The sequence below is a fragment of the Rosa rugosa genome, chromosome 2, assembly GCF_958449725.1.
Source record: "Rosa rugosa chromosome 2, drRosRugo1.1, whole genome shotgun sequence".
NCBI classification, from domain to species: Eukaryota; Viridiplantae; Streptophyta; class Magnoliopsida; order Rosales; family Rosaceae; genus Rosa; species Rosa rugosa.
In genome coordinates, this window is record NC_084821.1 from 19,334,270 (window position 1) to 19,358,112 (window position 23,843).

The 23,843-nt window shown below is 37.6% G+C and overlaps 2 long non-coding RNA genes across 5 annotated transcripts; one reads left to right on the forward strand and one right to left on the reverse strand.

Annotated features, from left to right (window-relative positions):
* Positions 1–1,282: 1,282 nt before the first annotated feature.
* Positions 1,283–3,138, reverse strand: LOC133734721 (uncharacterized). The gene is made up of 3 exons (XR_009858536.1): positions 2,076–3,138; positions 1,928–1,963; positions 1,283–1,835 (listed from the first exon to the last, which is right to left on the reverse strand). It is a non-coding gene; the product is annotated as an uncharacterized LOC133734721 (long non-coding RNA).
* Positions 3,139–10,681: 7,543 nt separating this feature from the next.
* LOC133733160 (uncharacterized) lies at positions 10,682–14,738 on the forward strand. 4 transcript variants are annotated; one of them, XR_009857523.1, is made up of 8 exons: positions 10,682–10,904; positions 11,061–11,189; positions 11,433–11,538; positions 11,644–11,802; positions 12,001–13,162; positions 13,314–13,410; positions 14,031–14,316; positions 14,416–14,738. It is a non-coding gene; the product is annotated as an uncharacterized LOC133733160 (long non-coding RNA). The 4 variants fall into 4 exon arrangements; XR_009857520.1 differs by lacking the exon at positions 10,682–10,904 and having other exon boundaries at positions 10,911–11,189; XR_009857521.1 differs by lacking the exon at positions 10,682–10,904 and having other exon boundaries at positions 10,911–11,189; positions 13,319–13,410.
* The last annotated feature ends 9,105 nt before the right edge of the window (positions 14,739–23,843 follow it).

The following is a 23,843-nucleotide window of genomic DNA, read 5'->3' on the forward strand; positions in this document are numbered from 1 at the left end:
CAAATTGTGTAGCGGGTAATCCTACAGGACAGGAGAACCAGGACGGTGATCGTGCGGTTAGAGCAATTGTTAGAGTTTTACAGCAATTGTACGTTGTGAGGTGTGTTATGCTCATTTGAGCTTTACAATATTGCTTGTGAGAGTGAATTGTAATAATGAACTCGAAGTTTCGAGATTTGGATTTTGTAATTGTAATTATTCATGTTTCGGATTTGAATTTATTATTCAAAATTCGGGGCGTGACAATCTGTTACATCCATTTGTTACTCATATTCAAGGTGTTGTCTTCTGGGTATAGTGAGCAGAGACGGCTTTAGAGCTGGAGACAGTACAACGACGACGAATCGTAGTCCAGCTCAAAACAATTTGAAGAACACCCATAAAGTTTAAGCAAATTTTATTCAAAGGTTATAGCTAATAAACACCCAAATCGAATTCAAGAATAAACCAATAAGGTAATCCAAAAACCCAGTACCAGATCCCTAAACCTGAGTAAAATTCAATTCCATTTCAGTCACTTCCAACCTGTAAATCAACAAATCCCTAATGCCCCAATCTAATTTCAAAGAAGATTAGCAAAACCCCCAAATCAATATCCCAACAAAACCCTAAAATCCAAAACCAATCGAAGTCGAAACCCTAAGAGGAAGAACGAGCTTACCATGCAATTAACAATACTGAAAACTTCGGACTCCAGCTCTTGAAATCGAAGAACTCCAGTTCTGGGAAAACCTAGTTCGGGGAGTGCAAAGGAATCTTCTGTCTTTTCTGATGGAGAGGAATCAAGGGAATCTAGGTTGGGTTGCTGGTAATGGATGGGATGTTGCTAGGTTGTTCCTCTGGGTTGCCTAGGATTGCTGCTGGGTCGAGAGAGAGCTAGGCGCGAGAAGGTGTTTTTGATTTTTTGACCAAGTGTGGGAAAAACACGGACATGTTAAGGCAAATTGATGATAAGTTTACATGGTAACAAAACATAATTTTTGGACACACAAGGTGAAGTAATTTCCCCGTTTCATTCAGACAACATAAATCTGTCGTCTTATTTTTTCAATTGAAAGTGAGAATTTCTCAGTTTATTCATACGACAGTTATCTGTCGTCTGAATTTTTCAAAGCAAGAAAAACTAAAACAGTATGGATTCTCATGCTATTCAGACAACATAATTAATTTATATGTAGTCTGAAGAAGTTTAAAAAATTCAGACGACAGAAAACAAGAATTCTGTCGTCTGAAGTGTGTCGTCTGAAGGCATTATTGGCATAGTGACAAGATTATCCTTATCACCACTGAATGCAAGGTTTGGTTCCAAGTCTATGCAAGGCCTGTGGAGCAAACCGCAAGGTGCAGTAAAGCAGATTATTTATGACCTGACAGATCAATAATCAATTATTTATTAAGAAGTTATGACCTGACAGATCAATAATCAATTATTTTCAGAAGATTATCATCCAGTAGAGATGGGGAAATTGAAATGGCTTCAAGCCAGTATATCTACTGATAATATATGAGATTACTGAAAAAAAATGTTGAGAGTGTAAGCAAAAGAGGTCAATTGAGCCGCGAGCTGACACAAGTGACATTAAAAAAAGTCAGTCGTGTGTAGAGTAAATTTCCAGAGATTTACATTTTTATTAGCGGTATTACCATAATTTCAACCGTCAAATCCCAAATGGTCCGGTGATTTTTCAAAGTGATGATATGACAAGACGAGTGGGAAGGTGAAACATAAACAGAACATAGAACCAAACATGTCTGCATACCTTCTTAAAGAAACTTGAATATGAATTGTCCCAAACGAGTTTGTAGTTTCCAGCCTCGCACGTGCAGAAATTCCCCTACAAAATATTTTCATCAAGAGACTACTTTTTTGGGTACAGAAAGTCAAGAGACTCGTAAGACAACTTATGAGAAGAAATATTAAACTTACTTGGTCAGACTCGTAACGTTTGTAAGGTAAAATGAGCTGCAGTAACTGTCAATGCCCCAGGATAGTTACAAGAAAGCAAATCAGTTAAAACCAATAAAGCAATGAAGGCAGTACATTATAACATTCATGTAATCATGGCTCATCTTACAGATTTCTCCCCACACGCATTTGTATACTCCACACTAAATCCAATATCCTGACCATAGACATCAATCTTCAGAATTTCTCATAAAGAAGCATATGGAGTTATTTTAATAATTGGAACATATATCGATATTATACTGCATGATATCTCATTATCAATGGTCTGAACTCAAAGATAATATACATTCAAGAACTACTGAAGTACTATCAAACATAGGGGTTTGGGTGATTTCTAAAGGTCCTTCACAAGACCAATAACACATATCATTCATAATGTATATCAGAAGTAGATATTATCTCAGAAATAACTAAAAGGCATCTGTTCAAAACTAGGATGATCCTGTCAGAATAAAGAGATGAATAAAAAGATAATCTTCACAGGGAAATCATTACACAACCACGAAGCCAAATTTCCTGGAGAATCTGAAAAGCGAGCACTTTTTTGTATGTTCAACCTCATAGTACTCAGAATGGCAACCTTGGGTAAAACAATGACCACAAAGTGAATATTCTGACCTCTAACATCCTCGCACAATCTTCATACGGTTTAAAAATTGTCATTTCATCAATAACTTTTGTTGGACTCATTACCAATCTCATTCCAAACAAACAAGGCATACAAGAAAATAGCAGGAGTCACACAACGGATAACTACAGGAAACAAAGAAGGCCAGAGCATTCACATCACAGATTAAAGAATACTTCATCAGGCTATGAAAGAAAGAAGAAGACACATTCACCGAGGAACGTAATGAAAGTTAGGAACAATACCAAGTTTATCTTCCCTTGCACAAGCGAAAAAACCCAAGCAATATACGAATTTATCGAGTCCTGAAGACTAAGCGGCTAGGGGTAAGATCCAGAGAGAAATTAAGAAACAAAGTTGAAGGCTTCAAACGGAGAGACGTTCTTCTCGAGAATTCCTCATTGGCTTGACTATAACGTCGTTTGGACCTCGATGCAGAGCTTGGAAGCACGTCAATGGCGGCATCGAGTTCTTTGCTGAGATTGAAAACGGCTGAGAAAAATCTAGATCTCGTTTAGGTTTGGATTTAGAGAGAGAGAGAGAGAGAAGAGGGGAGAAACCTCCAGATCTAGATCTAAACTAGGGGGTGGTGCGTGCAGATTTCAGAGCCACGGGGCAAGAAGTCGCGGCCTACAAGGGCCTCGAGCACACTGGACTTGCCGCTACTCTGGCTGCCGACAACGGCGACCTGAGGGAGCTCGATGGTGGATTGGGAACCGAGCTGCGCGAAGATGTCCTGGAGCTTGTTCACTATGGGGATCACGGAGTTTCCGAGGGGCGAATTGGAGGATGAAGGAGAAGGCGGTTGCGGTGGTGCCACTGAGGGCTCGTCAGCCATGGCTGGGTGGATCTTACAGGCAACCGGACGGTGAAGCCCTATGGTTTGGGATATTTCTTGGAGAGAGAAAGAGAGGAGTTTTATTGAAAACACTGGAGACTTCGTTCTTTTAGCTGTATTAGAATTAGGTTTGAACCCTGACGGGGGTATATTGAAGGAAGTGTTTTCTCGTCGTCAGATCAGCTCTTCCATCAGTAATCCGACGGCTATAATTTGTATTGGTGGCTATGCAATTGTGTGAAAAATGTCTAAAGTCCTACTTTTTTCTTTCTTTCAGTGCAGCCACAGATGAACAGTGCTTTAAAGTCAGAATACTATTCCTTCTTGACACCATTAACAGTGACATAGGGATTAAACAATTATTTACTTGTGTGTACTGTATATATTAGACACTGATGATCAGTGAGCGGGAAAAAAAACTCACTGATGATTTATATCAGTGTTATACTATTCATTTTGGGACTGATGACTTTTTGGTGGCTAAAAAAAGGGTGCTAATGGGGAGGTTTGTTGTAGTGTTCATTCATTGTTCCTCCCTAGTTCCAAAACTAGATCAAGCTTGAGAGTAGGGGGTGGTGACCTTTTAGTTTTAGGCTTAGTTAATTTTTCTCTCTTTTGCTTTAAATTTTCTCACTTTCCATGGAGATTTTCCTTAATCTCAGATTGTCCGTGATAACATCTTCATGTCTTCCCTAATCCACATCTTCTTTATTTCCTTTCTAATCCATTCTTCTTTCTTTTCTTTCTATCTATACCTCTATTCGCTACAAACAAAGTTTAATTTATTCTTTTCTTTGAGTAGAAACGATAATTTTTTTTTTTTTGACTTTGTCAAGGGGAACCCAAAGGCTTCCTAGGCCCAAGATAAACCCCTTCGGCGCATGTGAAATGCTCCAACTGTGCATTGCTGCACAGTGCCTCGCCACTTTGACAGCTTCGGGGTTCGAACTTAGGTTGGGGAGCACCACTAGGCCACGTAATAAAAATCATAAGAAACTTTCCACGTAATGGCACATTAATATAAACTTTTTGTTTTTTGTTTTTTTACCGATGCTCGTCAATACAAACTTTCCACACATAAAATTTCATTTTCATGTGTATATCCGCTCATAAACACAAAAAAATTATAAGAGTAAGCAGTATAAATCAACCCCCACAGTCTAATTTGACTATGTATAATTATCGTTCCTAAAATAAGCTAGATGAACTATTTCCTAGGGGTGGCTGAAATTCCCGAACCTGCCGGAACCGGCCGAACCGCCGCCGTCGGCGCCGACTGAGATGGTAACCGGAAGATCCGGTTCGGTTTACCGTACCGTATACGCGTACGCGGCTCGGTATCGGTACACAAATATCAATTATACGGTATTATCGTACCAACCGTACATATATACTTGTATTATTTTTTATTTATTTTTAATACCAGATATGTTTTAAGCCGTTGATTTATAGGATATGTGAATGATAGCCGTTGGATCTGTGGAGTTTGGGTTAACCTAACAGGGGTCACTCAGATTAGGTCATTTGCAGCCTTTCTCTCTGTCGAGTCTCGACCCTCTCTTCCTCTCGATCTCTTCCTCTCTCTTCCTCTCAGAACCAAACCCAGCCCCAATCCAATCCCAACAACAGTCGATTAGATCGCTCATTGATGCGAACCTCACCAACATAAGCTTCAACCCAGATTGAGTTTCCTTTTTGAAATCCCCAAATCGTTCGACGAACCCTAGACTGTTCCTCTCTCTTCCTCTCAGAACCAACCCAGCCCCAATCCAATCCCAAAAACAACAATCGATCATTGATGCGAACCTGACCAACATAAGCTTCAACCCAGATTGAGTTTGATTTTTGAAATCCCCAAATCGTTCGACGAACCCTAGACTGTTCCTCTCTCTTCCTCTCAGAACCAACCCAACCCCAATCCAATCCCAAAAACAACAATCGATCATTGATGCGAACCTCACCAACATAAGCTTCAACCCAGATTGAGTTTGATTTTTGAAATCCCCAAATCACTACAACAAAAGTCCTCATTTCCGACGAAATTTTCCGACAGCACAGAATTGCCCTCGCAAAAACACTCCTTTTTCGACCACAAAAAATGGTCGTCGGAAATGTTCTGTCAAAATATATTTTATTTCTGAGGGACAATATGGTGTAGGAAAAGCGTTCCAATTTCGTCGGAAAAACAAAAAAATTGGCGGGACCTTTTGGCGCCAGTATTATTTTCGACAAGATTTTGTGTCGTCGGTAATGATAGACCTATTTCCGAGAGGCAGTTGACTTTGTCGGAAATGATTTCTTAATTTCGAGGGCAACAAAGTACCCTCGGTAATGAACAAAGTATTTCCGACGGCTAGTGACCCTTGAAAATAGTTCTCTAAATTGTATTATTTTTATAAAAATATAATGTCGAAGAGGAGAATTGAGCATAGGATCTCTAACTTTTTAAAATTAATTTTACCATTTTTCCACAGGTCACTTGATGACATATTATTAGTTTAATATTGTAATTGATGCATTATATGTTAAAGACAAAACAATTTTATTATATATTGGTTATAAGGTAAGATCGGATAAATCTCATAATATATATATATATATATATATATATATATATATATATATATATATATATAATATATTATAAGTCTCATAGTTATATATACATAATATACATAATACATATGTGTTTTGGATTTATATAAGACTTGATCGATCAATCATGCTAATTGGGAGGTTCCGCCCTAACCCAATATATTATTAGTTGCGGAAGTAGATAAGAGATCATCTATGGTAAATCACGATTATGCTAATTGGGAGATTCCGCGCTAACTGGAATGCTTACTAGGAGATTCCGCTCTATTTAAATAAGAGATCATGCTAACTGGGACATTCCGCCCTAAAACCCTAAAGCTTAATAGTAAATCATGATTATGACTACATGAACAATCATCAATTGTGCTGGAAACTTGTATAAGTGAGCTACTCATGAAGACCTAAAATTGAATAGTGGAGATGTCGATATATGTAATCAAAAATTGGGTCTCACAAGAGATCTCTTAAAATGACCAAAACAAATATCCGTTAGTGAAAGACTCATACACACACACACACAATTCATTGTCGATTGATCATGTGTGCTTGTCCAGTACTATTCATTATCGATCACATACATACTACATCTATAGTACGACTGTCCGTCCACACATATATGCATTCTATACAGTAGACATTGATTGATCGTATACAATTATATAGAATACACTACTTGAGAAAACCCTAAATTTTTTGTTCCCCAAACACATGATTAGAGACAAAAAAAAGGCTTAGTTTGACGATCACTGCTCTTTGATTTCCCTATACGAACCTCCAAACACCAATACCTGCCAGCAGTAGTGTCTTTGTCATGCAACGCTTCTCATCGACGTCGCCTCTCTTAGTTTTTCTTCTCCTCATTTAGTACCCTAAATCTGAAATTAGGGTTTTCAATCTTGCAGAATTTCAATCTTTTTTTAGTTTTCGTAATGCTAATCTTTGTTTGTTGATGTCGTAGTAAGGTTAGAGGCTCGGCTAGAAGGCAATTGCATTGCTGACTACTACTAAGAATTTAAGAGAACTTTTTTTAAAAATTGGGATTCTAGAACATCTTTTATATGAAAAGAGTTTAGTGTATTTAGGGTATTATGATTCTTTTATTTTAATTATTTTATCTATTAAAACTAAAGTGCTTGTTAGCCAAAACATAAATTTTTACGTAAATACCCCTTATACATGTACTTTAAAAACCACGTTAATGACAAAGGATAAACACGTAAAATTACAAATAATAAAAAATATAAAAATAAAGATATATTTTGACCTTTTTATTAGAGGTAATTTCTTTTTAGCAAACTACATATACCCCCTTAATAGGATTTCAAAACACAAAAAACTCCACAACATTTGGTTTTGAACATTTAAGGACAAAAGTTTACACTTAAGGATAATATGCTCTCCACTTGCCACATGTCATGAGTTAATTTACTTTTTTACCCTTAACTATTTATTTTGATTTGTAACCCTTTTATAAGGATTAAGTCTTACAAATAAGGACAATCTGCTCTCCACTTGCCACATGTCATGAGTTAATTTACTTTTTTACCCTTAACTACTCATTTTGACTTCTAATCCCTTTATATTACTTTTTTTTTTTCAAAGAATAATCCGTTTATGTTTTTTTTCCCCCTTAACTACTCATTTTGACTTCTAATCCCTTTATATTACTTTTTTTTTCTTTTTATGAGAATAATCTATTTATGTTTTTTTTTTTCTGAGAATAATTTGTTTATATTACTTTTTTTTTTTTCTGAGAATAATCCATTTTTGTTACTTCTCAAAAGAAAAAAAAAAAAAAAAATCTTTCTTCTACACGTTGCTAAGAGAAAGAATCTTAGAATCTCATCACCTAATCCTACTATTGCACTCGTCCAATCTTGCTACTGCACTCGCTACACTCATACTCGTGAAGTTCTGCTACTGCACTCATCATCGCCTAATCCTGCTACTGCACTCGCCCAATCCCGCTACTGCACTCGCTGCACTCATACTCGTCCAGTTCTGCTACTGCACTTGTACTCTTGTCCTGCTACTGCACTCGTCATCGCTTAATCCTGCTACTACACTCATCCAATCCTGCTACTGCACTCGCTGCACTCATACTCGTCCAGTTCTGCTACTGCACTTTTTCCTACTTGCCGGAGCTTTTCTTCTCACTGGTTTTGTTCGATTATTTCTTGTGTCATCACCCTTTTGCACCTCCACACAGTAGGCGATTTGAACTATAAACAATGAATATCATATCATTAACATAAACCATAAACTATAAAGTAGCAGATCAATTCAGTTTGAACAGTAGCAGATCATATCATTGACAACAGCCGATCATATCAAAGTAAACCACAGAACCTTAGTGATACTAAATTCATGAATCTGCTCCTCATGTATATCAAAGCAAAAAAAAATTTAAAAAAAAAAAAAAAAACTCTTCTTTTTACATGTTGCTAAGAGAGAGAATCTCAGAGCTCTTTGTCAAATTTCTTTTTCTTCTTTATTGCTAAATGTGTCATTGGTTCAGTAGCAGGAGCAGTAACAGTAGCAGTATCAGGAGCAGTAATAGTAGCAGTAGCAGTAGCAGGAGCACTAACAGTAGCAGTATCAGGAGCAGTAGTAGTAGCAGAAGCAGTAGTAGTAGCAGGAGCGGGAGCAGGAGCAGGATCAGGAGCAGTAGCAGGACCACTAGCAGTTACAGTAGCAGGAGCAATAATCACAATAGCAGTAGCAGGAGCAATTAGATCTGTCAATCCATGAATGACAAATCAATTCAATTTGAACACTAGCAGATCATATCATTGACAATTGTCGATCATATCATTGAACAAATTGCAGATCATATCACTGAACAGTAGCAGAGCATATCATTTACATAAACTATAAACTATATAGTAGCATATCAATCCAATTTAGCATATCATATCACTGAACAGTAGCACAACAGTAGCATATCATTGACATAAACTATAATTGGCCTTTCAAAAATCCTTCCAGGAAACTTTCATAGAGTGGATTTGCTTTTAACAAATCTAAATGCATTTTTCACTTGGGTAATTGTAGACAGGGTAGTATTAAGCATTTAACTTCATAATTAAGGTAATAATAATACAGTACTGATGCAAACCTAATGATATAAACCTTGTCAGAAGTGGAAGATCTGAAAACTACATTATGGACGAGATTCGAGTGGAATTTGCACATTATAACTATAGTGAAACCCTGAACTATATATCAATGCACACTTCATATATAGAAAATCTTGATCATTTATGTGCTTGTTTATCTAGGGAAGGGCCGCAGGGGTAGCATATCTAAAAGAAGGGGATGAAACATTAAATAATTCAAGTCCTGAATTCCACTCGATTTTGTTGAGAAACTTTACTTAGAAAGGGAATCAGTAACCAAAACATGAACTAGTTAAAAGATCTCATTGTTCAACTTTAAGGTCCCTTATAATCTGTATATACCATTGAAAACCTGCAAGTACTACAATTCTATTTTAAATAATTTGAACCATTCTATCAACAAAAGGCTCTATCAACGAAAGGCTCTTATTGTTCAACTTTCAGGTCCCATATATTCTGTATGTACCATTGAGGACCTGCAAGTATTTCTATTTAAAATCATTTAAACTATTCTATCAACAAAAGGCTGTCATAGCATGGCAGAGTATATAGAATCCGAAGGTGCTATATATACCATGGTATATATATACCATGTATTGCTTAATTTCCCATACTTCCTTAGCAAACAATTTAAAAATACTAATCAAAAGTGCAGAATTCAAGCATCACGGAGAAGAGATTTCTTCTACACATATATGGCAGACAACGATCCAAGATGTGTCATCTCTACCAGATTAGATAAGTTAAAATGCTCATACAGTCATGTCAGATTGGTCCCTTTTGGAGTTATTCACTATAGTGCTATGCCTCTTGGAAAATTTCAAGCAGTTTAGTATTGCTACTTTCAAAAGGAGAGGTCGAATAAGAATCACACCGGTCGAATAAGAATCAAAAGCAGTAAAATGTTCATACAAGCATTTTCACAAACACTTGGTGTGCGCACTTTGGTGCACATCATATTAAGCTGAGATAAAAACCAAAAAGAAACTACAGAGCTCTCGATTGAAATGCAGCAAGAACAAAGCACCAGTAGCAAGAAAGCAACACTAGCACCCATAAATCAATAGAAATGCAGCAAAATCACCACACAAGCAATCAGACAAGCATTTTCGCTGCTACTGCTAATTCGAAGAAACATGAACGAAGGCAGCGAAATTGGAGTAAGGGCTTACCTTATCGACCTCCATTGAAGCCAAATTCGAGCTGAGCACGGGCTAACTGCTACTGTTGGGCGTTGGGTTTTCTGTTTTGGCGTTGGCTCCATCGTTTGGTTTAGGTTTTCATTGGGTCAGTGGCAATATCTGTAAATTGTGATGAAACTCGAGTATTTTAGTCATTTTCTATTAAAATTAAGAGTCAGGCTTTCATCATTTGACTTTTGGGCCTGGACTTATGTCCTTATTTGTATAAATCTTATTGAATGTGGGTTTTCTGTGTTTACATCTTTGGTCATGTGCTACTATGTAATTTTCTAATTTCTTTTTGATAAATTTTATTAAATTAACTGAGGATAGAAGGATAGAAATCTCACTCGGCGTTCTAGAAGAGGATCTGCGAGGCCGCTAGACGGCGACTAAGCGCTAGCACCCCCCCCCCCCCCTCAAATTTTGCTCTAGGCGATGGAGGAAATCGTTCTGGGTTTCGGCGGTCTGGGCGCTGGGTGTCGATCTATAATATTTTTAACCCAGACATATCTCTTCTCTCCTCCAATCTGTCCCTCTCTCTCTCTCCCCTTCGATCGGTGAAAACTCGGAAGTAAGTCTCTCTTTCTTTCTCTCAAACCTCTGGTGTCTGCCAGAGTTTCTATTCATTTAATCATTTATAACTATATGTTGATTATCTTGAATATTTTGGCCATTATATTCTGGGTCTTTTCAAATTGAATGAATATATGTTGAACTGTTTTCCAAGAGGAAGCAAGATTGGGGAACAAAGAAAAAATCAAACTCTGTAATTAGGGTTTTAGAGAGACACAGTAATATGGACCATGGCCTTCGTCCCAGACAGAGGGAGTTCTTCATTGGCTTCACAAAGGGCCAGGTTTGTATAAAGTTCTCTCCTTTTTTTTCTTGTATTGCGTTAAATTTGATTCCTTTATCTTTATAGCTATCTGGGTTTTATTGGGATTGTTTGATATTTGCATTCATTGAAAATTTGGGCATTGTTGGCTATCTGGGTGTGGTTCTTTGTATGGTGTATGATCATTCAATTGAAATTTTTATATGAGAGTTTGAAATGTTCTCTATTTAAGAGAACATTCATAAATTGACAATTTTCAAACAGTTGCAGCTCTGCTGATCTCCAAAAGCCAGCTGAACTGGATGGGAAGGCATGTGCAGCTGTTGGACAGCCTGATCTGATGGCTCTCTTTAAGTCCGTGTTTAGTGAGGTGAGTGCATGCAATGATCTTCTCTTAAGTAGTTCTTAGGACAAAACTAATTTGTTGTATTCTAAAAGGCTCAGGTTTTTGCTTCTTTGTTATATTTCCTTGCAGAATGTGACACAAGCTTAGTGTCTTGTCACAGAAAGTGACTTTAGGGGTAAATATTTTCAAAGGCAGCTGAAAGAAACGGTCGATCACTTGCTATCTTTAAAGACTATACCTATATTCAATGAAAATGATGCAGTTAGTACCAGAACAGATTTATGTGAGGTATATACCACTCTTCTATACATGAATCAGAAATTGATTATGAATCTTTGGCTAGTCTGGTGATTCCGACATAACAGACGAATTATATGTTCGCTACACTTTGCCAACCCTTGATTCCATTCTAAAAACTCGGAAATGTATATGTTTCCGCTTAATAGGTAGTGTGCACTAATTCCACAGTCATGACCACCTTTGCAGGATTCTTCTGGTATATTTTGGGACAATGACAGTTTGGCAGCTATACTAGCTAAGGAGCTAAAGGCTGATCTTCTTATCCTTATGAGTGATGTGGAGGGTCTCTACAGTGGGCCTCCCAAGTGACACAAATTCAGAGCTCATTCATTCATACATACATAAAGGAGAGGCATCAAGGCGGAGTCACTTGTGGAGTAAAATCAAGAATGGGACGAGGGGAATGGCTGCGAAAGTAAAGGCTGCTGTTGATGCAGCTTCTGCTGGCATCCCTGTTGTCATCACCAGGTGTTCTTCAAGACTTGGTTGGTGTCATCATTTTATGAAATTTTGTTAGAAAACATATGTATGAATGATTAACTATGTTTCTTCTAATGCAATTTTTTTTATGAAGATTTAATTGTCTCCTTGTATGTTTAATAAAAAAATTATCTTTATTCATCTACCTCTTCCAATTAGGTTAGTTGACAATTAAATTGAGTGGGAGGAAAAAAAAAATTGCTGACAAATTTCAACGAATAAATCTAGTGGAAAAACATTTCCGACCACTTTTTCCGACCACAATATCATTCTCGGAAATGTTAGATTATATTTTTCCGACAGGAAATATCAATTTCCGAGAAAAATATGACCCTCGAAACTTATTCATTTTCGATGCCAAATAGTCGTCGGAATTAAATATTCTTATCGGAAATAGTTTTTTCCAACCACTACTATTCGTCAGAAATAAGTCCTTGGAAAAAAATGGATTGGCTAGCAACCAATTTTTTCCTACAAGCAACGAATTATTTCCAACAAACATCTTTTGTCGGAAATACTATTTGTCGTCGATGAGGAGTAACAATTTCCGACCACAGAAAAATTATTTATGACCACATCTGGCTGTCGGAAATATATCTTTTTCTGAGGGTTGGTCGGAAAAAGACTATTTCCGATGGTATTTTTTCCGAGGACCACCGAGGGCACCTTGCGGTCGGAAATAGCTTTTTCCGACGGGGAAAGTGGCTTTTCCGACCAAATCGCACCCTTGGAAATGACTATAATTGTTGTAGTGAATCGTTCGACCAACCCTAGATCAGTTGCTTCACTTGCTTCACTTGCTTGGTTGAAGTGGTTGCTCAGAGACTTATACGGTGTTCAATTGGTGTTTCCGAGCACAAATAATTAGGTAAAATCGATCTCCTTTTAGTTTTTTACTCTTGTTACTCCTTTTGCTCTAATTTGTATGAAAAAAAAGGAATCTGTTGTTGATTTTGTTAATTTCATGGTTGAAATTGATCGTGGTTATCTAACATATATGTTCATATGTGTTTTGGTAGGAAAGTCCTTTGAAGCTTGAAGGTATTGACCATGGATTTTAGTTGAGGCTTTATCAGTTTATCCTGAGGCAGGGAGGTGATCGAGGTCTTTGATTAGGTAACTAAACGTCTAAACTTGTGTGTGCTTGGTTGGGTTTTGATTCTTTGAACTTTGTGACTTTGTGTATGGGTGTTTATGATTATCTGCTTGTGACTTTGTGTATGAGTGTTTATGATTATCTGCTTGTGACTTTGTGTATGGGTGTTTATGATTATTTGAACATGAAGTTTCTATTCTGCTTGTACTCTTATTAATTAGTATGTGACTTTGAGAGTTTCTGTGTGAACCAAGTTTCTGCTTGTTCTCTTATTAATTATTTTGTGACTTTCTGTGTGTATAACTATAAACTGAACATGATTGCAAAGTATGAAACTGTTGCTTTTAATTGTATGTTGTTTTTAAGTATAAACTGAACATGATTGCAAAGTATGAAGGTGTTGCTTTTAATTGTATGTTGCTTTTAATTGTATGTTGTTTTTAAGTATAAACTGAACATGATTGCAAAGTATGAAGGTGTTGCTTTTAATTGTATGTTGCTTTTAAAGTTTTAACTTTTAAGTATAAATTGAACATGATTGCAAAACTTTGAAAGTATGAAACGCATCTGTTGCTTTTAATTGTATGTTGCCATTTAATCTATCTTTTGTCAAAACTGAACCTATCTTTTGTCATTGTAGACCATGGCTTCTAGAAGTAGGTCAGGAAGTAATTGTTGTTCATCTCCTTCCATAACTTCAAACATGGTTACTGGAAGTTATCAATCTGTTAGTGTTTCCCCAAATGATAACCAAAACCCTTTACCACCAGTAGGTAACTTACCACCAATAGATAATAGTACCCCAACTGAAACACCTAACTTAGTTCCCACTACAACCCCAACTGAAACACCAAATCCAGATCCTGAATTGGTGGAAGCTACTGCGGGGCTGGGGAAAAGAAAAGGAGTAGATAAGACCACAAAGGGTAGGAAACAGATCCTGAATTTTTGTTTATTAATACATCAACTTATTTCTATATTGACTTGGCTATTTGTATTTTTTTTTTGTGGTTTTAACATTGAAGAAACTGCTGCGCTTAATTTGGGAGGTGCGAACTCGTCTACGACAAGTACTGCTTGAAGATTTGGATGGTGCAAACATCCAGATCGAAGATATAGCTGCTGTGCATTTTTTGGTCAAGTCTTTGGAGTCTACTTGAAGATTTGGATGCAGCTGCTGTGTTTTTTGTTTTGTTTGTTTAGTCTTTGGAACACTCTAATCACTTGCAGCTTTTTGTTTATTTCAATTTGAGGTTCTGTAATATTCATTGTTTATTTCAATTTGAGGTTCTGTAATATTCAATAACCTTTAGACAACGTGACATACACTTGATGAAGATGTATTATTCAGGAAATTGTAGAGTTAAGTATGTATGTAATAGCTTTTATGTATTTGGTAAAAACTGAACAGGAAAGATGGTCTAAAAACAGCCCAGAATGGGTGATTGGACTATGTAAATGTTTATCAATATTAGGCCCAATCATCCTCTTCGGTTGGGCCCTAACCGAGACAAAACCGACCGTAATATTGGTAACCGATCTTTACGGTTACCGACTTTTCCGGTACGGTAGTGGTATCGGTTTTCAATATACCGATGTGTTTCGGTTGGTATTCGGCTCAGCTGAAAAAAAACGGTAACCGTACCAAATCCAGCCCTACTATTTCCCTAAAGAAATTGAAGGGCCCCTCTATTAAATACGAGGAACGGACTACGATAAAGACAAAAAGTTCATTATGCCAAAGACAAGCCCAAAACAATCGCAAGTCCAGCCTTTGCAACTCAAACACAAAAGTTAAGGTCCAAGAGACAACCCGTAGTCACCACAAGTCCACAACCAATAGCCTGTAGCCACTGCCAACGTGGGAATTAACACTTGCAACTTTAGATCTAAGAAGCTCCAACCCAGATTCCCAAAAAATGATTGTCATATGATCGCGACCAACACAAGCCATCAAGTAACCAGAAGCAACACAAAACAACTCAAGTCTTAGACTACCTCCCCTACCCAACCAAGAAACCACATGCAATACAGAATCATCGGGGTACCTAAACTAGGACATCAAGAAGAAAGTACGACCAAAGCCTAAGAGATTGAAAGTCACAACAGATTTGCCACCAAAATCAATCATATGGGTTATGAAAAAAGAAGAAGACAAGGGGGATTAAAGAAAGAGTAAAGAGCTCGTCGATGTTGTCGACGAAAGGTAAACAACCATGTTGTTTATGTGCCTAGGGATCGCACACGATAGGTGTTCAGGTTTCCATGATAATCAAATTCTAGGGGGGAAGAATCTGGCCGAAGCCACAGAATTTAACCTTGAATCGGTCATGTTAAGTACTTAAGTGCAATTGTCCCTGAAATTGAATTTGCCCAGTAGTAAGCGTGCTAGTTCGACTTCGACCTAACTTGTAACGTCCCGTATCTCAATTTTTCCGTTTACTAGTTATTTGGACGGTAAACGACAACTATTTTCACTTTTTACTTTGTTTCGATACTTTTAGTGGCCTAAAAGTTGGCTTTTCGTTCGGGCCAGTTTTTGGGAAAATTTTCTTCCCAAAAACGGAAGTTGTAGAGGATGTTAAACCGAGCCCGTGCATATGTGGTACGTAAAAATCAGAGTTTGTATGTGAAAGTTATAAGCGAAATACGAAAGTTACTGTAGATGGTAGATAGTATATATTTGAATTTTTTTACTGTGACCGGGTAAAACTCTCTCTCTCTCTTCGGCCCGCCTGCAACTCCATCATCCGGCCACCTAGGAATGAGCTACGACCATCGATCGGTTCCTCTCCTCATCCTCGACTCGTCTGTGGCGGTGGAACACCGTGCCTTGGCCAGAAAACGGCGGGAGACAGCCGAGAACTCCACGGCCCCGTTTTGAGTCAACGCGTCGATCTCCCAACTCCGGGCACCAAAAACGGTCAGACCAGGTCCATTAGGAGCGCATTGAGACGAAGAGCGTCCTCCCCAAAGCTTTTGTCGAGAATCGAAACGTGGAGGAAGAAATGACGGCTGGAAGCTACGGGTCACTATTCACGATTCGGGTTCAAACTTCTCCTTAATTGTTGAGATACTTCTAGTCGTTTTCTGGATTTGTTGTAGTTGAGAAAGTTGTTCGTATGGTTGAGACGAAGTTGCTGCCAAAATTTGGTGGCCATTGGAGCTGGTGGCGGTGGCGCCACCACTGTGGGCGACGGTGGCGGCGCGCGTAGGGCAGCTTTTTAATTTCGATTTTTTTGCTAGTTAAATCCTATAATTATTGTAGAGGTTGATTATTTGATTTTGGTGAATTTTGGAGAAGTTTGACATCGATTGTGAATTTCTAAATTTTGGAGTTTCAGATGTCGATTTATGGGAAATCCGACCTTCGGATTTGGTCAGATTTCCCTTGTTTCCGCTATGGAATACGGTAGTCGACGGATTGATATTAGTGGTGAAGTTTGGGTTGAATTCGAGAAGTATTAGAGACGTTGGTTTACGTGGGGTTTCGGGTTTCGGTTTAGAATCGTATTAAGCGTCGAATTGTTGTTTAGGGAATATAATTTTGTACAGGACGAGGTACCGACCCATCGCTCGACGAGGATCCTTACGCTTGGGTGCCACGTTAGCCGTATACTGTGCGTGGACTTTTGATTTTAAGTGATGCATGCAATATTGTTTCGTAATTAATTATTACGTTTATTTATTTGAGAATATAAATTGGTTTATTGATTTGGATTTCGGATTTTGAATTTGATCATGATTTATCTCGGTTATAATTTCAGAATGATTTTGGTCTAAGTTTTAAAAGGATATTGCGAATTTCGAAATAACGTATGATTTGCGATTTATTAATGATTTTCGAAGAATTATTTTCCGAGGTGGTTTCCGGAATTAAATATTGTTTTCATTCGTCAATTTTGAGTTTCCCAAAGGATCTTCGAAAATGGGATTTTCGTTGGGATCATGGATTTACTTTTAACCTCGCATATTGGTTTATGAATTCGAGAATACTTTGCGCACGGGGCCACGTCTTTGGGACATGTATTTTTTTTCTCTTGAGATATTGGGGAAGCCTTATTGATTTTCGTTTTTCATATGATTTTAACCCACCATACCTAGGTCGTATTATTTTTATTGCTAGCTAGCCTATTAGTACTCCTCCCCACTTACTCTATGTTTGTGGGTGAGTTGAGCAGAGCATGGGATGCTCAAGAGTGTGGGACACTCCGACCCGAGCCTGGGAGGCTCCCTTACTTGTATGGTGATGACTTCTTCCCCATATACTCTGGTATGTTCTAATGAGTTTTCAAGCTTAAAGAAATGTGTTTTATAAACGTTGCATGCATCGAGGTTTTTGACTATATCAAATTGTGGGAAAGTATTAAAGCTTTTCTTTATTTAAATTATCTTGTTTACTTATTTTTGTCCACTCACGCTAACGTTTTTATGTACTTTCCTCCAGGGCCCTTCCGTTTCTTTTGCCCAGTGTGCAGGTTAGATTAATTGAGGTCGGGCGTACATGGAATCGAGGCATAGTCATCAGCATAGTTTCCGCGTTTTCATTTTATTTATGTTTTCCTTGTTTACCTTAGATTAGAATTGCTCTGATAACCTATGGGATTAATGGTGTTGAGTTGAGACTTGTATTTGTGAAATTAGAGATGATATAATTTTGGGAGCAGGGTGGCTCCAGGAATATAAGATTGGTTGTTAGAAGTGTTAATGTGTTTCTACAGGTTTTGGGTAGTCCATATTTAGGGATGACTCTGTTGAATTTTCGGTAGAGTTATTCCTAAGGTGGGCCCCACAGGACCACCTCGGATTTCAGGGTGAAATTCAGGGCAGGTCCTGTCATAACCCCTCTTGTGAAGGAGGTTTGAGCTATCTTCAACAATCTTTTGGTGCCAAATCAAATTTTTAGAGCTATCTTTTGGTGAGTTGTTGAACGAACTTAGGGTGGCAGAATCAATTTATCTAGAACTTATCTTTTCTATCCATTATTTCATGAGTTTCTCTTTAATTACGATCTGATTATAAATGCCACATTAGTGATACATATACAAGAGTCACATAAATGCCTTATTAAACTAAAATTAAAGAAAAAGCTACTAGTTAGATAAGAATCATAAGATTGATGAAAATTAATAAGTGCAAGGGCACGGGGGATGAAATTAGAAATTAAAAAATGGGTGCGGCTATTGCCACCCTACTATTTTCTTAGTTCACCCTTCAAACATTTGAATTATTGAAAGACTATATTACCCAAGTGCAAAATGACTAATAAGTACATTAATTTTCTAAAATCCAAACATATAAGAAAAATAAATAAATATATAAGTAATTAATTAAATACAAAGACTACTTAATTTCTCATTGAATAACATTAATCTTTATCTTCTCAATCCAAATTTCAATTTATTACTATTTTTTTGTCTTTTTGTTGCCTCCTTATTGTTTTTTTTTTTTTTTTTTAAACCCCACCCCATTCCTACCCTTGTTGCCTCCTCATTGTTAATTCGTTATTCAATTCATAAAACCATTACCTTTAACTTCATCAAAATCTTTGCAATATTCTTTGTGAACATGAAGAAAAAAAAATCAATCTCTTCTTCATTGATCATAGTTGTAAATTTACTAATCTTTTTACATAGATTGAAATAGAGAACATTGAAGTTCCTGATAAAAAAAAAAAAAAAAAGAACATTGAAATTGAAAGAAAAAATTTAAAAAAATGCGAGTAAATCAGATTTTGATTTTATTAGGAAACTTTAATAAATTTTAATTTTTTTATGAGTATAAATTAAATGAGAGATTTTCGTTAAAAATATTTATTTTCTAATTAGATATGTCATATAAGAATATTTTTTTTGAAAAGTAAATTCATTGAAACTTTAACGATTACAATCGTTTAGAATGGCATCCCGAAAAATCTTGGGAGCAAACACAAGCTATAAATGACTTGAAGCTAGAGCTAAGCTAGAACAAATCAGAAGGTGTACCACACCAATAGGTTGTTCATGTACAATACAATACTGCTCTGAATCACTTATAGAGAAACTAGCAAACAACTGAAGGTAAATTCCCAGCATTCTCAAGATAATTACCAACAACGAGACCATTGCCATGACCTTGAGAGTTGGAGACAAAACCATCAGAATCTGCGATCCGGGTATGCAAGAGATCGATAGACCAATCAAAACTATATTCGTCCCAGCACAAGTATCACTGTTCGCCAGGCACGCAATTGTGGTACTCACAGTAATAGAATTCTGATAGAATGTAGGGATGAGCAACCTATCTGCACATAAACACGGGACACCCGAAAGAATACGAATAACACAATTGATCAAACAGATACCCAAAACACCTCCTGGGTCCCAAATCCAAATCCTTGGAGAAAATAGGCCCAACAATTGGGCACTACTATGGGCCCAAAAACAACCCAAACACAGAGCCTCATGATCTGAACATCCTCCTGCTCTGGACACCCAGAATCTGGGCACCCAAGCGCGGTTGCCCGCTACCAACCCTGGCCAGACCTCCTGCATCATCAAAGCCGATGCCAGAAGAACCTGCACCGTCGTCTGCAGCACTGCCCCCACGCGAATGCCCATGGTCAGAAGCCGTCTTCTTCTACCTGAGACTTTCCATCCCGAGCCCGACCTCCACAAGCGACGCCGGTCTGTAAGCCCGCCTTCCTGACGCGCTCGACCTCGATCTGCCTCCATACCGGCCTTCCGATCCACCTGCCCAGCAACCTCGCCTCCCACGTCCCTGGTTTCCGACGCTGGAGCCATTTCCAAGGATCAGCGCAGTGCGCAAACCTTTGCTCGGTGTCAAAACACCGCTTCTCGCCTTTGACGGCGTTGTCAAACTCGGCTAGGGAAGAAACCCTAGCAGAGCACCCATGTTCACCCTGATTGTATTGTCATATAAGAATATTATTGGAAAGAGAAATGTGTTAAATAAGTAAATTTAATAATTAAAATTAAAATGTAGGGTGTAATGAGCAAGTAGGGTGAACAAAGAAAATGGTAGGGTGGCAATAGCCGCACCTTTTAAAAATAAGAATAACATGAGGCATACACATTAGAAGGTAAACTAAAATTAACCATATGATTATGATAAAATGATTTAATGGTGGATTTTCATCTATATATGATTATGCTTACAAGGCAATATTATGAAAGAAATATGACGTTCCGTCCTTTTTTGGACACGCTAAAAGAGACATCACTTAAGTAACTTCACATATTTTTCAGTGCAACACTACACAGGAAGTGATAGACTCTGGAACTGATAATTTATAAACTTGAACTCGCTTTGAGATACTGTATATTTTTACTAAAAAACAATTAAAAAATCAAACCTTTGAGTAGGCACTATCACATAACGACAATAGGCCTAAAAAACCAACTTGCCCAAACCAACCTCCAATAGAAGTAACCCTTAAACCCTAGCAAGAATTGGCATAGTAAGCCCAAGTGGGTCAACCAAGCTTAGTCATCACAAAGCACCACACCAATCTTCATAGTCAATCTCTTCGCCACCCATTGTTGCGACAACAAGAAATTCTGGAATCTGCATAGCCAAGGAGGCAACATTCGACTTCACACACATTAACAGTGGAAAAATCGATTTCAGCCGTCAGATGGGGAAACAAGCCCTAAACAAAACGTCACCTCTAAATTTCACACCACACTCTAGGCTTGTCAACGTAGACTGTTAGAACTCTTCTACCCAAAGTGCTACATTCGCCACCATACTAGACATACTTCCACCACCCAAACCACCAAAGTCCCAAAACCATGCACCCTAATCGATGAACAAAACCAAAGCATTGAGCCACCAACTAAACCCTCCAATAAGATAAACTATCCAGCCGCCGTAAATGGCATCGACACCTCCACTAAACCCATCTGATCAATAAGATCATACTAACCGGACCACCAAGCCACATAAAAAGATGTTGGATCCGAAAGATTGGTCTCTAACCAACCCAAAATCAATCACCCAACCCCACCACCCCAGCAAAGAAAGCCACCAAAAAAGAAGAGAGGCAAGTTGTCCATGCTACCTAGCTTGACCCTAGAAAGACCAAGAACCCATAGAAAAAACTCAAGCCGCCAGAACCCTAAAGATGCTGACAATTGTGTAACAAAGTTATGAGGGACTTCACTCTGACATTTTATCAGACCTCCAAAATAAAATTCATCAAGCATATATGTAATATGTTAGATGAATTGGTGGTCTAGAGTTTCGTTTAGATCTTATAGCAAAAATCGTCAATTACAAATTACAACAGTGATGTAGTCTAATTGGAACACAATCTCCTATGTCATATTGTATAAATCATAATATATATCTTAGTATCTATATTGCTCTACCAATATCATATGATATTTGTTGCTATAATCAGATGATATTGTTGTCCAACATGAACTGTTCATGTTCAAAATGATAAATCACAATTATGAGTATCTTAACGATATTCAAATTTTCAGTTAAATTGATTATCGTTAAGACATTCATAATTGTGATTTACCATTTTGAACATGAACGGTTCATGTTGGACAAATTCAGTTCATCCATAGATATGCTCTAGTTCGGTACCTTCACGATCATCAACTTAGTTGAAAATTTGCATATGTGACATATATACTAGTTGAGACATAAAAACAAAACAGTTGATATGCCGATACGTGATCGAAATGTAGTTTCCACAAACAATTCCTTAAATTGGCCAAAGAAAGAGATCATTCATAAGAAGGGCCCTACACATATGATAATATTTGTTGTTATAACCATAACCAGATAATACAGTTATTATAACACTAATAAGAGGGACTTTTATGATCATCAACACCTAATTTTTTTTTCTTCAAGGTTTTAACTTATCTAAAGATTATAGTTCCCTCATTATCATTTCAAAAATGGTAAATAGAAGTCGGAATAATGCATGTCCATGATGTCCAATTTTTTTCACCCATTCAAGTATATTATGTTCATAAAACAAAACTTTCTCCCTCTCTACTCTCTTTGAAAATACCAAATAGAGCTATGTATTGCAATATGATTGATAGAACAGTTTGACAAGAGGATAGTTTACTCAAGAAGAACACAGCAATTGCTAACGCAGTGTAAACCTCACCACTGAGGAAACTTCACTGCGTGGCTTATAACGTAGCCAACACGAGAAACAAATTCACTATGAATCAAATGTTACAGAATACATGTAGTGATGTTCTTTCACAATCACATTCACCAGCAACACAGCTAACTTGGTTTACAACTGATATAGTTTCTTACACAAATGGCTTAAAGCCTTACACCCTCAACCTTCCACTTGATTCCAGAATCAACTACTCACTGATCTCAAGAACAATTACCAAGATGTATGTAGTGAGCAATACTTGTAAAGAATATTAGAGAGGGTTATGCAAAAACAGTTTGTGAAGGCTAAGCAACACACTATGAAAAGCTCAGATCAAAAGCCCAAACCATCACGATCAGTTTCAAAACCTTTTATAGAGGAGCAAGACTCCCCCTCAAAACAAAATCTCCTTTTCACCACAGAATCAGATAAACATGGAAAGGTTGAAAAACAAATCTTCCTAACTGCATGCAAACCCGATCTCTATCTGATATGTAATTTGAAAACCTTTTAATGCAGATACGTATATCAAATCAATTTAACCGATATGCATATCAATTTTAAATCATGTACAATGATATGAAATGAATACCACCTTTAACTCAAGATCAGTGAGAATGATTCTCCTTGATTTTCTCTTCATGTTCTGCACGTTTCTTTATTTTCCTTGAACCACCGGGAAAGTAGGAGAAGTACTCTCCTACTCTTGTGCAACGTCTGATCTCCTAGTGGCCTTGGGAAAGTATGTGTTAAATGGTAATGGCCCAACATACTTACAATCTCCCCCTTTGGGCATTCTCATTCAACATAACTTTCTTTCTTCTTTTATCCTGCAGATCAGTCTTCACATAAACACTAATCAAAATTCAAGATGTACCTAGAAGTTTCACTTAAATCAAAGGAATCAGTTTCCATCCTTTTCCAGATTCAAGTGAAAAATTGAAAACAAAATAATGTAAGCATGGGCATCCCAAATAAAACAAGCATCCCAACAGTTTGTGCTTATGCACTTACACACCAAAACAAATTAAAATATTGTCCAAGAAAAGTTAAAGAGAAGAAGAAAGAAAAATAATAGAAATTGTGAAAATGTTGTTACTACTCCCCCTTTGAATGAGAAGGCTCCAAATAATCCTCGTTCAGCTTGGTGAGTCGATCATACATGTCCTCACTGTTGTTGGAGTCATCACTGTCAGCCTAGGCAGCCTCCATGCGTGCAGCCATAGTGGATGGTCCGGGATCTCCGCCAACAGGGGCCCTGGGAGCTGAGGCAGCCACGCGAGGCACAGGCTCCTGCCGAGAAAACCCAGGAGG